The sequence below is a fragment of the Mastigoproctus giganteus genome, chromosome 1 (assembly GCF_048544385.1).
Source record: "Mastigoproctus giganteus isolate SK-2022 chromosome 1, ASM4854438v1, whole genome shotgun sequence".
Taxonomy (NCBI): domain Eukaryota; kingdom Metazoa; phylum Arthropoda; class Arachnida; order Uropygi; family Thelyphonidae; genus Mastigoproctus; species Mastigoproctus giganteus.
The window spans coordinates 181,498,270-181,503,864 of NC_143575.1; the positions used below are offsets into that span (position 1 = coordinate 181,498,270).

General features: G+C 38.1%; 1 pseudogene; it reads right to left on the reverse strand.

Annotated features, from left to right (window-relative positions):
* Window positions 1-798: 798 nt before the first annotated feature.
* On the reverse strand, window positions 799-1,909 carry LOC150091341 (dnaJ homolog subfamily B member 4 pseudogene; annotated as a pseudogene).
* Between the last annotated feature and the right edge of the window lie 3,686 nt (window positions 1,910-5,595).

Below are 5,595 nucleotides of genomic sequence, written 5' to 3' on the forward strand. Positions count from 1 at the left end.
CAAATAAGATATCCTTATCAAAAATATTTGCGATAGCAATGAAAATAAAAAAAATAAAAAATTCGCATTACTAAGTTAATGTAAGAACTGCTTGTAGCGATATAACGAACGTTTTATGAACAGTTAATCGGAACGCCAGAAAAACATCTGAACAATTCATGCTCTTTAACAGCTTTTAATACAAATCCTGTTTTTGTTTTTAATTTATGATAATTAGGGACAAATCATGTATTTCTGAGAAGTCAGTACACATCAACGTTAGGTTTTCTTTGAAGGTGACACTTCCATTGCCGATTCGGATCGAAAACCTGTATTCGTCTCCTGATGATAAGCCTCACTCAAAATCCCGTAACAAAACATTGACGAGGTAGTACACATTTACTTCTGTGATGGAATTGATGAAGTGAGTCAATTCAACTTTTAAGCGACAACTATGTCACTGCAAAATATCTTTTTTAGCTTTATTACCACCTACTACAAGCCACTTCTCTCAAATAACAAAAACTATTTTAAACATTATCGTTCATTCTTAATCATGGTAAAATGTTTCCATATTTAAAAATAAGAGGACTAAATGTTTTGTTTTAAAACACAAAAAATATATTTATTATACATTATTTACACATGTACAAAAGGAGCTCCAAAGAGAAAAAACACGAATTTATATACAAAAAAAAAAAAAATACACCATGAAGTCTTTGGCAGTAAAAGTTCAGTCTTTTTTTTTTTTTTTTTTTTTTCTTGGACCGCGACAGGAAGCTCCGGATCCGATTTGGTACACGTTAGTCTCTGAAGGAATTTCACCTCACACACCACCAATTTGCCAGTATTCAGTCCTCTCTTCAGCGAAGAGGCAGTCTTAAGGTAAACAGTCCCGAAGAATTTCTTTCGTTGTTTCTGGAAGGACCTCTGGAAACAGTATATTGAATATTACAAGCAGATCTCCTCTTTTTGTTGGTTCTTTAGGGTAAGGCAGTCCTAAGCCCTCTATACGATGTACACTGTCCGGCTTAACAATACTATTTATATTCAGCGTCCTCTTCTCACCCGTTAGTGTTGGAATTTGCAACCGTACACCACATAGGGCCTGCCCAAGTGTTATTTTAGCTATATACTTGATGTCGGCACCTTCTCTCTTGAAGAAAGGGTGCGGCTTGTCCTTGATCACAAATGCAATGTCTGCTGGAACCATATTCGGTCTTTGGTCTCCTTCCTTCGGGAAAGTGATTTTTGTTCCCGCTTTCCATCCAGGTTTAATAGCAATATCAAGAATCTTTTCTTCTTTTCTTGTGCTCTGTCCATCAGGGTTCAACACCTGCTTGCTGATTTTCATTTTCTTAACGCAGCCAACGAGGATATCTTCTAGGGAAACATGAATTTCACGTTCAATTAGCGGATCCTGTTTCCGTTTTCTCCGTGATATGTTTGGACTGCTGTTCGTAAAGATCCTGGAATAGAAAGGGTTCGTGTTTCCACCGAAATGTGATCCAAAAGGATCACCATCAACATCCATATCATCGTCTGCGTGAAAATTGTTCGAGTGGTTGTTTGGATCGTTTCGGTTGGACTGGAAGAAAAATTTAAACGGATCATCCGTTCCGAAGAATTGTGCGAATGTAGCCCTCGGATCTCCATGGAAAGTATATGTAAACTGCGTTCCTCCACTGCCATTACTTCCCGGGACGCCGCCTTTTAGCCCTTCTTCTCCACACTGGTCATACACCTCTCTCTTCTTCTTGTCACTGAGGATTTCGTAGGCCTCTGCAATTTCTTTAAATTTCTCTTCGGCTTCCGGCGACTTGTTTTTATCTGGGTGGAATTTCAAGGCTAACTTCCTGTACGCTTTTTTAATTTCGTCTTCTGTAGCACTTCGAGTTAAACCTAGTACGTTGTAATAATCTTTTCCCATAATAATATCGGTTTAAATGTCTTCTACAGAAACACTGTCAGTCGAAGAACCAGCTACTGTTGAAAAAAAAAAAGCTAAATACTGTACTCGTAATTAATTAAAGAAAAACACTTAATGTCAACTAACTGAAAGCTATCAGCCGTTGCTATCACCACTTTAGTTTGAAGACTATGAAAACAACTCTCGGTGATATTTATATGTGTAGCGCTTCCTTCTGGAAGGTTCTTGAACGATCGGGAGGCACGTTCTTGTTGCTAATGGCAACCGTTCAATGACGTCTTGTGCTGCCATCTATCACCACTGGAAAGTTCTGGAAAAGCGGAGTGGTATACTCATACTGTACTGTATTTCCTGTGGAGTTTTCGAACTGCTATAACGAGAAAACAACAGTGATAGATTCAAGGCCATGTTAAATTGCCCTAAAACTGCTTGTTTCTGTTTTAAATATGAAATATTATCTGAATACCATGCTATACACAAATTAATTAATTTGTATTATTTCTTTAGTTGCCTCATTAAGTGTGTACGTAAAATACGCACACCTTGCGACAGCGATGGGGTGGCATCTGTATAAACCTGGGCCGGGTAAGTACTCGATCACGATCTTCTGGTCGATTCAGGCTCACAGAAATACTGTACAGTACACCTTCAAGTAAAAAGCGACCGAAACATTCAACCAAAAATTAACATCAAAAGTTTTTCTATATTAAATATTAAGCACAATATGTGACTATCGAGTGCCTTTATCAATAGTAAGTCTGGGAACGACGCGTGGGCAGAGCCGGCATTAGGCAGGTGCAGGTGCAGCTGCAGCTGCACCGGGTCACACGCTTTTTAGACGACAACGCGTAATCAAATTTATCCCTATTTTAATATAGTAGAAATACAGAAACTTCCGAGTGACGACATCGCTATATACAAACGATACCATAAGATATTTCATTACAGTGCTTGTGATTTTTTTGTTTTTTTTCTTTTCTTTTTTCTTTTCTTCTCAGGTAAAATACAAAAATACCGGATGAAACCTGTAATGACGTTGTTTACAAACAAGATATTAAAATGTATGTACTGGGTACATACATTTTAAGGACCATGTGTACATATTTAAGGGAAGGAATATATGAATAAGGAATATGTACAAAAATGGAAGGATCACCCGGAACTTTTTTTTGCTACTTGCTAACACTGCTATGTTACACTGCCTTCCCATTAATATCCGGACACCTGCCTTTAGACAACAACAAAAAAAAAAAAAAAAAAACTTTTATTGTGTCGTTTAATATTTTGTGCTGAAACCTTTTGCTTTTGTGGCGGCCTTCAAGCTTCGCTGCATGTTCTCAACCAGCTTTTTATAAATGTCAGGTGATATGTTCTGCCACTCGACCTTTAACGCAGCCACCAGTTCTGCCTTGTTCTTTGGGCGATCTCTGCGTGCACGTACCCGAGGATGCAATGCATCCCAAAGATGCTCTATACGGTTCAGATCAGCACTCTGGGCTGGCCAATCCAACTTTTTCACACCCTTGTCCTCAAACCACACTGTTACGACCCGAGCAGTATGGCATGGCGCGTTGTCCTGCTGATACAGGTATGGGCCTCCCCCGAAGTATTGCCATAATGTTGGAAGTGCATAACTAGGATGTCCTGGTATTGAACAGCATTCAAGGTTTTGTCGGTAACGACTAATAGGCCCAAACCATGAAAGGAGCCCCATACCACGACACTGCCTCCACCAAACTTCATTGTTGGGAGGATACAATCAGGAAGGAACTGTTCCCCCTAGCGTTCGCCATACCCAGGAACGGCCATCACACTGGTAGAGTGCGAACCTCGTCTCGTCGGTCCATAGGACTGTTTTACACTGCTCTACAGTCCAGGATTCGCGCTCCTTACACCATGTTAATCGGCGTCTAGCATTTATTGAGGTGATCAATTCTGTTGAACGTGTCATCTTGCATGCCCACTTTTGAAATTGTCCGTTCGAAGCCCAGTGTGCATATTTATAGCAGGTTCTGTGACGTTGCATTCATAGGACCTGTTTCCCCATCCGTGGAGGGTTGTCCGGATATTAATGGTAGGGCAGTGTATATTTCAATAGACAATCCATTGAACTGAAACGCTTACCCCATACCATAAGCCGATTACAAACGTCAAAAATAGCTTTCTGAATTCTAAAATAATTTTATCGTACTTTACTGAGTACTGTACTCTCTTCAAAGTGGTTGGACAGACTTAATAATTTTATGGAGTGAGGTGAAATCTTTACTTCCGCGTAACCGGTAAAAGGCAAAACGGCAGATGGTTGATATCATGGTGTAGTGAGTCAGTTGAAAGCAGAGTGTAGAAGAAACAACTAAAGGTGCAAAGTTAGGAGAAAAAAATATGGTTGCTATTTGGTTGCTATTTGCCGTGAGTTTAGTTTGATCGCTTAAGAAGGATGCACATATAATTTTGGAAAACAAACGCAGGTCCCATTGGGAGATGCCATGCAAATTACGGGAGTTTAGCGCGTTCTCTGATTGAATGATCACTATTTATTACAGAACGTGTGTGTGTTTTTTATTTGAAACAAAATTTATTTGCGCCCGTACTTCCTATAAATTATTTGTACAATAATGCTCGAAAATGTCTCAATTTTTGAACAGCCGATTTATGAACAAACTTCTGGAACAACCCCTTTTGTAAGCTAAGGTGGACTTCCGGTATACAATAAAACCTCAAGGACAAAAAAAAAAGGTTGGCACAGTTTGAATTTTTAAACTGTTTACGTAATGAACCAGTGCTTGAACTGGAAATCAGGAACTCTGGCATTCCGTAACCAAAATTAATTATGTATCTGCCCAAACTTGTAATTGATATAGTCCTCACACTCCCAGAGCCTGAATAAGTGGGTGCAAATTCTTCGAGCTTAATTTTCGATTACTCTAACAATCACATACACTCCCGTATAAAAGTTTGGAGTCACGTTTAATTTTTCTTAATTTTCTTATGGGATTTTTTCTTGAGTGTGTACGTAAAATACTCACACCTTGCGACAGCGATGGGGTGGCATCGATAACGACTAATACTTTTTATTAAAATATGACCAACTTGTTTACCATTTTTTTATTAAAATATTTTCTATTATGTATAAAAATAAAAAAAAAACTTAAAAATAATATTTATGAAATATTTAAGATTTTCTAGAATATTCCAGAAAGGCGTAAAAGACTCCTGTGGTAGATTAGGTAGAACATTGTTGAAGGTGGGAGAACGGTTTAGTTGATTCTAGAATATTCTAGAAAGCGGGAGTATTGTTGCTATATTATATAAAATTGTAGATGATTCTAGTGTGTTTTGTAATAATATAAATTTAGGAGTAGGAGTTAACTTATAAAATCGAACACCCGTCATTCAGAAAGAGTGTTTAGTGTAAGTTTTTGTGTTTCGTGATAAACATAGCAAGAAATAAGATACTGAGCATTATAAAAAGAAATGCTGTTATAACTCTGTATAAAGAAAGTTATTCTGTTAGAAGTACAGTACTGGCAAAAAAAAAAAAAAAAAAAAAAAACTAGGTGTTTCATTTAAAGGAGCACAAACTACCAGTCGACGATTCAATGAGACTGGCAATTTAAAGGACAATCCACGATCAGGAAGCACAAGGGTATGACCACAGCACTGATTTCTAAACGCAATCGACGACT